Source organism: Cupressus sempervirens, chromosome 1 (genome assembly GCF_028749045.1).
Source record: "Cupressus sempervirens isolate cs-2001-9-10 chromosome 1, ASM2874904v1, whole genome shotgun sequence".
Classification (NCBI taxonomy): domain Eukaryota; kingdom Viridiplantae; phylum Streptophyta; class Pinopsida; order Cupressales; family Cupressaceae; genus Cupressus; species Cupressus sempervirens.
In genome coordinates this window covers 139,063,737-139,075,296 of record NC_143118.1, presented here as the reverse complement: position 1 = coordinate 139,075,296, position 11,560 = coordinate 139,063,737, and positions in this window count along the sequence as shown.

Sequence of the window (11,560 nt, the reverse complement as noted above, 5' to 3'; positions counted from 1 at the left end):
TTCACCAATATTTGTTGATGCATCCACCATCCACATAGTACCAACTAGTAGAAAAAGAAGCAACAACACCGAATAAATTGACGAAATGGAAAAAAATATCAACTTTTTGGATCCCCTACACCATAACACCATTAGAAAATGAATCGTTCAAATCCTTTTTTGCCATCACTAGTTGAAGACTTGATTTTGCTTGCACCTGATCCTCATTAGCTGTGGAAGACATGAGTGTCAGTCTACTACTTACATTTACAATCATTTTCAAATGCCCTGTATTTACAATTGATCCTTCATTCTTCATATGATGAGCTCTTATAATATATTCAATTCCATCCTTAAATAAATGATACTTATTATGTTCCCTATAGAAGATAGCATTCCTATCATATAAGTATAGACTACCCAACACAATCCCATAGATGTCAAGTGGAACCACATCAAATTCAAGCTCATCTATGTATTTGGATGTTATTACAAATCTTAACTTGCATTGCTTAGTGACTCACAATCTGTTATCATTGCACACCCAACCTAATGGATAAGGTCTCTTATGCGTCTTTGTTTCCAATCCCAATTGTTTAACAACTTCCTCTAAAATTAAATTAACTTGGGATCCACTACCTATCAATGTGTCAATTTTAGTGTTCTTTGAAATCACCGTTATATGAAATAATTCACTTCTTTTACTATCTTTAGGAACATCATGACTTTTGGTAGTAGAACATGAAACCTTAGTTGAAGAATCAAAAAAAGTTTTACCTTTTAAATCTACAACTAATATCTTTGTTTCATCATCAGAATCTGATCTAAGATCTTGAACAATAGCCATAGTCTTTTGCTTTCCTTTGTTATTATTCTTAAACCACTTCGGTTTCAATTTAGGATGCAATTTCCAACACTTCGCATCTATATGTCCTTTCTTTTGACAATGTGAACACATAGGCTTTTCACCTTCCTCTTTCTTCACTATGGCTACTTTCTTGCCCTTCTTGTTGCTTTCAAGAGGAACAAATTATTTCTTTGAACTGGGACTTGTGTTTCCTCCACCTGCTTCAATATGGGTTGCTTGAGCACATACTTCATCAAAGTTAGAAGGACTAAACATCAATATTGCATGTTTCAAATATGAATGCATTCCACCTATATACTTTAACAAAGTATCTTTTGTTAAAGAGGAATTCCAAGATTTAATGCCTTCTTCCTAAACACCTATGTATACTCTTGCACAAACTACCCTTTACCTTGTTTGAGATTTTGCTAGTCCATAATGGCTTGTTGCAAATAACCCAAAGGATAAAACTATTTCTTCAAAGCAAAAATAAATTCATACCAAGATGAAATGATTTTACCATGTGTAGCAAGATCATCCTGGATCTTACTCTCCCACCAAACTAATGTAGTACCTCCCATCATGAGAGTAGCTAGCTAGATTTTGGAAGAATCATCCAAAATATTTTGAATCTTGCAATACACTTTGATTTGATTAAGCCAATTATCCAATTTTTTAGCATCCAATTCATCATTATACACAAGAAAATCAAACTTCACATCAAGCTTTAACAAGGGTGTCTTCACAGAATGTTTTCTTTTAGAAGAAGTAGATAGAGAAGAAGAAGAAAATGAAGAAGATGAAGAAGATGGGGATGGAGGTTCAAGAGGGCCACTACCTCCTCCTACTCCTTTTCCTTTGTCATCTTTTGATGAAGATTTAGCTTCTTCTTTCTTCCTAGTCTTATCTCCCTTTCTCAATTTTCGTTCATGCCTCTCTTGGAGAATAATGTCCACCAAATCTTTCAACTCCAAAAAAGCCCTCTAGAAGGCTTCCACATCAAAATCAAAAATATTTTGTTCAGATGCCATCTCTGATCGACAAAAAGTCCTTTTCCCAATATCTGGATCGAACTCTACAAGTTCACCTTCTCCTTGTTTCAACTTCAACCTGGTTAACATTCACCACCTGCAATTTATCTACAAAAACAGGCTCTAATACCAAACTTGATCTGTAAACTAGGATTTGCAAGTTTTATAACTTTAATCCAAATACAAATTTAATCCCTAATCTAGGTAGTAATTACGTGGTATGTATTTTAAACTGTTGAAATTACAAGAAAATTTATGCTTTAAACAAAATTAATCAACTATGAGTTTAATACATATAAAAGAGAACAATAATGGATGAGAGAATAAGAAAGAGAATAAAGAAACACAAACAATTTGATATGGAGTTCGTCCGGGTAGGACTACGTCTTCGGGTCCACTTCTCAATCAAGGGACCACTTTATTAATTCTGCTAAGCAAAACACTTTGTTACAAAATCCAAGCTTCTAGCCTTCACAGTCTCTCCTATGCACTTGAAGACAAAACACAATGCCTTCATGCTTACAAATCCTCTCACAAGGAAAAGTTATTCCTTTACAAAAATGCTCTCTCCAGAATTTCTCCAAGACTATTATTTTTCTTGCCACAAACTAATTCCCCTTCCAAGGGAAAATAATGCCCCTTTTATACAAGTTTATTTTCCTATTATGGTGAAAACCATAATAGGTATAAATCTCCCATTTTTATATAATAATCTCCCCGTTCAAATAATATCTTACAAAAATACACTTTCCAAGGAATGAATGATTTATACGTTGATCCTAAAATCCTTCTGGGAATTTATCTTAAAAAAATTATAAATCATTTTCATATTTGTTTGGCTCTCCTTAGAAATAGCTTTAATAGTTTAAGGATTTGTATCCTTAATTATAGTGAAGAATAGAGCTTGCTATTTTATAGGGGTTCGTAATCCAACCCTATTGGTAAATGACATTTTTTAAAAAAAAAGTTTGTGGCTAATTTGTTAGGAAATATAGACCCACAAAAATAGGAGTGCTTGAAAATAGGGAGCTCCTTTTTTGGAGGTAAAAGTAATTATGTAATATCTTCCACATTTTATCTCAGATTTTGATGAAATAAACACTGTTGGAAAGCTCTTAAAAAAAATCTTCGCTATGATACCAATATTGACCATTTTTTATGACTTTATTTTTTTAACCTTTTTCTAAGCCCTCTGATTTGCCGATTTCACCAAACCTTGACTAAGCATAACTTTTGCATATGAGATCCTTTTGACCCTGTCCAAGTTATGTCAGGTCTAATTTTTTGAGACCTTTGGAATGATGTTGAATTTGAGAGATTCTGAGACTATGAAAATTTTAGTCTTTCTAGATCCACCTAGATCACACAATTCTGGATGAATCTAGGCACATGGGAAAATATTCCCCAAATTGGTTTGAAATTCATCTCAAGTCGTCGATCTTTATTTTAATCAATGGTTAGGACTCGGACATAAGTTATAACTATAAGAGAGTATCTTGGACTACACATTTCCCAATTTTAGGTAGTGGAATGTTCTCACGGACATGTGTCACGATTTCAGATGTTTCTTAATAATAGCAATAACATTCCCAAAATTTATCTAAAATTCATCTTGGGTCATCAATCTTTCTTTTAATCAACGGTTGGGAGTAGGGAGTCGAGTATAACTATAACTTATAAGAAAGAATCTTTGTCTACATGTGTCCCAATTTCAGGTAGAAATGAAATTTAACTGAAATGTTTTAAAATTTGACCCAAAATAGAGTCATGGTCGTTGATCTATCGTTCATTAAATGGTCCAGATCAAATCGTAGATCATTAAACCTTTCACATAACTAATATTAATTATTTTAATTATAATTTATCTTATTGTTGCACAATGCAAATTAAAACTTAAATCACAAAGTACAGTAATCAATTGCAAACATACAATTTATTTGAAGTTTTTGACAATTTCCAAAATCCATGATTTGGATGAATAAAATTAAACATGTAAAATTAATGAAACATCGAATTTTTAAAAATATAAAATTATAATTTTTAAATTGTAATGAATTATCATTAATTGATCATTAATTGCTTGATAATGCTAACTTGATTTAATAATCGTAGCATTTTTACTTAATTAAAATTAATTTAGATTGTAATCAATATTTGCTAAATTGCTTCAGCTTGATAATGATAAGTGATAACTTAATTTAAATTTAAATAACCATGGCATTTTTCATTTAATTCAAAATATGATAAAAACTTAAAAATATTATAATGATCATGATATTTAAATAAATTTACATTTCAATATATGAAGAAATGAATAAATAAATTAATATTCAATATTTTATATGAACATTTATATATATGTTATAATTTGAACTTTTTATTTTCAAATCAAATTTCAATATTATCTATACAATTTAAATTTTGCATGATCATTGATTAGGATTCGAGATTCATGATTCATGAATCATAATGTTACATGTATCATAAGTTTAACTTTAACAAACTATTTATTTATTTATTTAATATTTTAAAATAAATTAATAATAGTTAAAACTATTATAACTAATAACTATCAACTTGCATGGTCCTGACCCCTGCATTCATAATATCAAATTCTACAGGTTTTGAAGTTTAAAGGACATACATATACATATTACAAATTTTCATTGGATAATTTTCAATTGAATAGTTTTTAACTATAAATCATTAATCAAATATGAAACCATAAAGGGATTGTTGAAAGCCTTTTTTGTTTCTAATTTTATAACTATTAACAGTTTTTTTTATAACAGAGTCATAGACTAACATTTGAACAGTGCATTGAGAAGCCAAAAATAGAGTCATAAACTAATAGGAACAATGATTTGAGAAGCCAAAAACTATTGTTTTCATTGATAATATTTGAGAGTGTACAATGTACATACTACTGATTCATAGCATAGATATTCAAAATAGTTGATTAAATCAACCTAATTTTACTATTTTGTAATTTACAAAGGGCAAGACCCAATCCAAAGACAAACAAATATCTTAAAAATATATTTTTTCCCAAAGGGAAAGGATCAAGGAAATAAGATTCAGGAAATAAGGAATAGGGAGCATTAGCAAGCTAAGGGGCCAAGGGCTTGAAGTCTTCAACCAGAAAGGTCTTCAAGCCCCTCCGCGAGGAATCCCTTGGAGAAGATAATATCGTTGAACTTGTGCAACCATGTGAAATTGGTCTCGCTAACATCATCCAACAATAACCACTTCTATAGAAAATCCCTCCCAAGTCACATCCACTTCCAATGGTGAGTCAATTGTTGTTCATTCAAGATGAGAAGGAAGAGATGCTTTTGTACAATGCTCCCTATGTCTTGCTCCCAGCACTTGTCTTCTACGTCTACAAAAGGGATGCCAATGCCCAGGCCTGATACTTGCTCGACCAATACAAGAATTTTGATGTTGTCTTCTAAAAATGTTTCCTTAAAAATGTTACCCATAAGCATCAAAATGTCTACTTGATTGCCTCCAAGGTTGAGAAGAAATGCATGGAAGTAGGAGGTAATATATGTGGACACGTGGTACCTCTTATCATTTCTTAAGAATTCACGATCGAGGACCATGAACAAAGCATGGCAGATAAAAGGACCTTGGGCATCTTCTTTGCAAACCATGGCTAGGACATCGTTTGGTATCATGCCCAAAAAGGGCTTTTGCAGACCCATTATGGTGCATTTTAGGTGAATTGGTGTATCCATGACAATTACAACCCTGGCCCCTTAGATTCTAAGAAACTCTGCAAATTGAATTGAGATTTGAGAATTTAAGAAATGATAATGAAAGAGGAATTGAAGGGGTTATTTAATGGCAGTTCATTAAATTGTTCGGCATTCATGATCTTTCATATCTTTTTTTGTATTCCTATTAATTTCCAAGTGTGCAAAGTGTACTCGCATTAATGTCGAACAATCGAAGTGCCTGCCAAGGTGGTTGTAAATGGAATGTAATATTGTAACTATTAGTACCACATTAATGATTTTAATCTTAATGTGATGTTCACTACATTCTAGTTAATGGTTTATGTGCATAACTTTTCATGTGTCTCCGTTCCAGAGAATTTCATGTGACTTTAGGTCTTTTCAAGCAACTAGTCTCGAAATGCATCTTCCATCGTTGATCTCTAATTAATCAACGGTCAATAAAACTATTGTATTAATGATATGAAAGTGACAGTAGCCAACTTGGTAATGGTGACACTGACATAATGACATTATTGATAATAGAACTAAGATAGTACACAAGTTGAAGTGATTGCTCAATAGTCAATATAGTCGCTAGCCAATACACGTGCAAATTCACTTTCAGATTAAACAATTTTTCAGTTTACCACTAAAGATTAGCTAAGACCATTATTATTTAGTTTCTTACAAATAATTAATTCACCTTTGACATTACAATCTCATTTTTGGCAAGGAAAAAAATAGCCATCATTTGTTTATCTGTTAGTAAGAGAAAAAATTAATTTGCCACATTTAAAATGATTTTTGTTACGGAAAAGAAAAAATTTGCCAACATATATAATATTTTATTTCCCTACATGGAACAAAAAAATTTCCCTTGACATTAAAATTTTCCCACCCATTAAATGTTGGATTCGCCAGTATTTTAGGCATTTTTTCCAAGAGGGGTTTCTTAACATTATCCCTAGTTGAGATTCCTTGTATTACAATGATCACCTAACTGTGGTAGATAAATCTTTGATGTCCCTTATACTGCTTGTATCCTTCTTCAATTTGTACTTCTACTCATCATACACTCTTCACTTATCTTCTTTGGATATGATACAATATATTACATATATACGAATCCAAATCATAACTTACTAGAGTCAACTGCAATACCAATTTCACCATAATTCATAAAGTAGACCCAACTATTGTAACTCAAGTTATAAAGACAAACTTTATAAAGTTCTGATACACAACAAACATTGTCAACACTTGGCAATCTTTGGCACTCGGTTGAACATGAAGCTCAGTCCATACTAATCACTTCCAGGTATCTTGAACTAGGTTAGCACTATGTGACTCAGTGAACTCTGAGAAACTTAGTAGCAATTGGATCACTCAGTTGACACTACATGACTCAGTCAACACTACATGACTTGGTCAACACTAGATCCACTTGGTTAAATTTGAGGACTCGATAGATACTACTGGACTCAGTTAACACTACATAGCTCAGTTAACACTACGATCTTCTTCACTTCCATTGACTAGCTTGGTAGCCTCTGTTATGCTCAGTTTGCACTGAACTTTGCCTCTAAAGCTCGATAAATACTGTGTAGCTCGGCAAACACTGCAAACTAACTTAGGTGCTCAGTAGACACTATATTCTGACTACTTAGCTTGAGAATAACTAAATCACTTGGTTAACATTGCAAACTAAATGATAAGCTCAGTAGCAATGTAGCCAATTGATTAAGTGTTGAGTCACTGATAGACAAATTGACCTTAATGTCAATAGACTAAATCAAGTGGTATAAGAGCATAATTGTAATTATTGTTTTGTAGATGTGCATTCTTTAACTTGTAAAGTTGTTTACCTATTGCTTGTGGGGTGCTAGAGCTAAGCATGTGACCTGCATTAACTGGTGACTTATGCAAGGTGAGTAAGAATATGATTTGTTGTTGACTAGTATGATAGAAAGAGTAAAAATAATAATAACATATCAGGCCAATTTCTAGAGATTATGAACCCTATAAATATTGGTTATGGGGTGACAGATGATAGATCTAACCTACAATTACAGAGAATTGTGTAAGGATAAGAGTTAGTGAATTAGTTGAGTGGAAAGTTGATGATTCTAGGACTATCAGATCAATTGGTTGAGGTTGATTGTTGGTGTTGGTAGATTTCTTATTGGTATAAGACAATCAACACTTTTGATCATATTGTTGAACCTGAGAAGATTAAGAACCTAAGATTCCTTAATTTTGCAAGGATGTCACCTAGAAGTATGAATCCTTGAAGGATAGAGAAAATTATAGAGGAATTAAAAAATCATATAAGGATTGAGATACAAAATGCATTAAAAGGGGTTAGAAGAAACCACAACATTGTAGATGAATTTTCTAAAACTACTAAATATCTTGAAACAATAGTGTACTGTTGGATATGTGATTAAAGGATAGGAGCCTAAGTTGATCACATAACCAACATATATAACATAATATGGGGGGAAATCAAGGAGATAACTCCTTTCGAGCCCAATTCTAAATAACTAGTGACCAAATGAGCAAGGAGCACTAATACAAACTAGGTCTAGGAAGAATATGGGAAGATATCTAAGTCCTTGAAAACCATAGATGATGCAACAAGCTAGAGATAGATATAAGTAAATATGATAAAAGAAAAAACAAGGTAGAGAACACACCTTTAGAATCATTTTTTATGCTTGTTGTGTTGATTGGAATGAAAGGAAATCATTGAATTTAGGCCTGAAATTGTGCAATGAACAAAACCCAAAAACTGTTCGATGACCTATCAAGGGAAAATTGGATGATCAGGGGAAAAATAGATGATCAAGGGTGTATTTTAGCCCTAATAGAATGTGTGCAATATTGATTTTGATTCCGTAGATATGAAGAAAATCAAAAAAAGGTACTCAAATATGTAATGTATTCATTGATTTGATATATGTAGACCTAAAAATAAAAAGGGGTTTTATTGTTGATGGGGAGTTTGCATGGGTCAAACCCCAATTTAGGAATTAACCTTGAATTAAAATGGCATGAATGTAAAGTAAATGTATAAATTCACCTTACAATAGCTTGAATCAAATGCAATGTTCTTACTTCACCAATTAATTTGGATCTAGAAGATGAAGATGAATGGATGTAGAAGACACAACAGATGATCTTGAATCAATTAAAGAAAATTTTGAAGATAAACTCCTTCAATTTCTTGAATGCTTGAATCATTGATCTTTAATGGAGGAATTCTTGAAGGCTTGAAAACTCATGAACTTGAAAGCTTGAATTTGTAGATTGCTTGATCATAAAATGATTGCATATAAGTTGATTGATTATGATTGCATGCTATGAAAATGAGGAAATGGAAGGGTTTGTATATAGCTTGGAATTGACTAACTCCTACAGGCTGACCTACCAAGGAATTAACATTGAAGGTATTTAGACATGAGACCCAAAGAAGGGACCAAAAATAGGTCCCAATCAAGGGTGCACTGTGGCCCTAATTGGCTCATTGGGGGTGCACTAGGCCCCTAAAAATCAGGTACTATAACCTTTGGGATCCCAAAATAGGTCCTAAATCTCCAAAATCAGGTATGGAGTCCAATATATAGTCATTTGGGTGCAAAGAGTAGATTCCAAGTGGATAGACAAAAAGAAGAGAGGACCTATGGGGTTAGATCCTACCTAGAGCTTAACATCACGACAATATGAGCTTTAAAGATGATCTATTAGGTTTTACCCTAATTCCACCTAGGAGAAAGGATAGAAAAGTGAAGAAAAAAGGAAAGGTACATGGAAATTGATGATCTCACATTAAATAGGTGCTAAAACTTCATTAAATTGGAGTGTGTCCAATTTAAGACAATACAAATTGAAGTTGATATCCGTATAAAAGAAGGAAGATGTTGAGAGATATGACACAAATAGGTAAGAATCATAAAATGGATGTTGCATGTTTTTCTGATTTACTACATCAAGAGGAATTTGATAAATTGGGATAATGAACTAGAGGGTTACTTTGAAATTGAAGATGTTAGAGATCCATCGAGGATTAGGTTAACACAAACTAAGTTCAAGGGTTATGCTTCCTTGAGGCAAAAAGAATTTTGATTTCTAGACTTAAGGCCAAGTTAATATCAAAAGATTATGGATTATAATTATTTAATAAATTACAGAATCTGAAGTAGAAATATTTGACAATTAAAAAGTATATAGAGAAATTTTATGAGACAACAATCAGATTTGTTAATTGATTATCTAAGGAAAATGTCGCTCAATATGTTAATGGTTTGAGACTTAACATTAAATATGTGTTAATCATGTTGAGGATTAATATAATTGAGAATGCTTATCATTATGCTCCTAAGGCAGAAGATAAGTTGAAAAGAAGACAAGATGCCCCTAGGGTTAGGGATAAATTAGTTCTTGATAAGGGCAAAGGTAAACTAATTTTGGAAGAGGAAATTGATCAAAATATTCATGGAAGGGGTAAAGGTGAAAAAGAGTTCAAAGGTAATTATTTTAAATGTGGGAATATTAGACATAGGGCTTTCCAACGTTTGGTTGGTTCTAGAAAAGGAAAATAAAAGCTAATGGCACACAAGGAACAAGATGAAAAATATGAACTTGTTGAGAGAGAATTTGCACCTAAGATGGGGGAATCTGTGATGTTGAGGAGAGTTATATTGAGTAAGAAGGAATTATATCATATGTAGAGAAGGTAGTTGTTTAGAATTATTTGTAAGTTAGGAGGCACATGTTTCAATGTAATCATGGATAATGGAAGTGTTGATACTTTGCATTAGATGAAATGACACATAAGTTGGAGTTAAGGAGACTCAAACACCCTTTTCCTTATGGGATAAATTTATTTTAGGATGATTATATAGTAGAAGTGAAAGATAAGTGTTAGGTTAATTTCAACATTGGGCCATATTGAGATGAGGTATTATGTGATGTAGTTAACATGAGTGCTTTCCATGTTTTTTTGGGTAGACCTTGGCAATATGATGTTGGTGCTATTTATGATTTTAGAAGGAATGGTGCTTCTATTATAAAGGATAAGCAAAGTTTTACTTTAATTATTTTGAAGGGGGAAAGAAGATAAGCTAAGAATCTGGGTGTAATGAGGACTTACACCTTAAGAGATTAGATTGATTTAGATCATAAGGTGGTGGATTTGTAGAAGGTTACTAAAGTTGTAATATTGTTGAGGAATATGATGAATGAATATGAAACAATGAAATTAAGGGCTAGTGGCAATCAAATAGTGTTACAATAGCTTACCAAAGGAGTGGTGTAAGATTAACAAAAAAAACTTGTGAGTAGATTAGAGGCTGATAAATTATTGAATGATGTTAGAGGTGGATTCAAATACCATAGGATTAAGAAAATATTGGTTTCTAGCTGGAGAGGTGACAAAGATAGAAAAAATTGATGTAGACTAGAAGAACAAAGCAAAGGTTGTAGAAACAATAATAAAGAAGTATCTAAGGGTGGAAGGTGTTCTTATGGACTTGTAGACTTGCATAGTCGACATAACCATTTTCCTTACGATGAAGAGGACATGTGGGTCAAGTATAAACATGGGTTTTATGTCTTGAATCCTTTTAGGTGTATATAAGTTCCTCTCATGGAACATATATTCACATGGGGTGTTTTATGCAAGATCATCCTTGGGTCATTGTCAATCATGCATCACCTAAAATATTTCCTTTCTGCTTTTTTATTTAGTATTCATTTGGATAGTCTCCTATAATTTTAGTAGTAATCGATCCAATTACCTCATTATATTATGTGATCCTTATGAAATGTCCTAGGAATTGTGGAGATCCTATGTCTAGCTTCACCTCTTATTCTAATGTTTCCAAATTAATTCATCTTAATATTGGTCCAATCCTATTTTTGGTTTCCTGCTTTAATGACAGGATGGTGAGATTCAACTTGCGATAAGATGTCATGACATA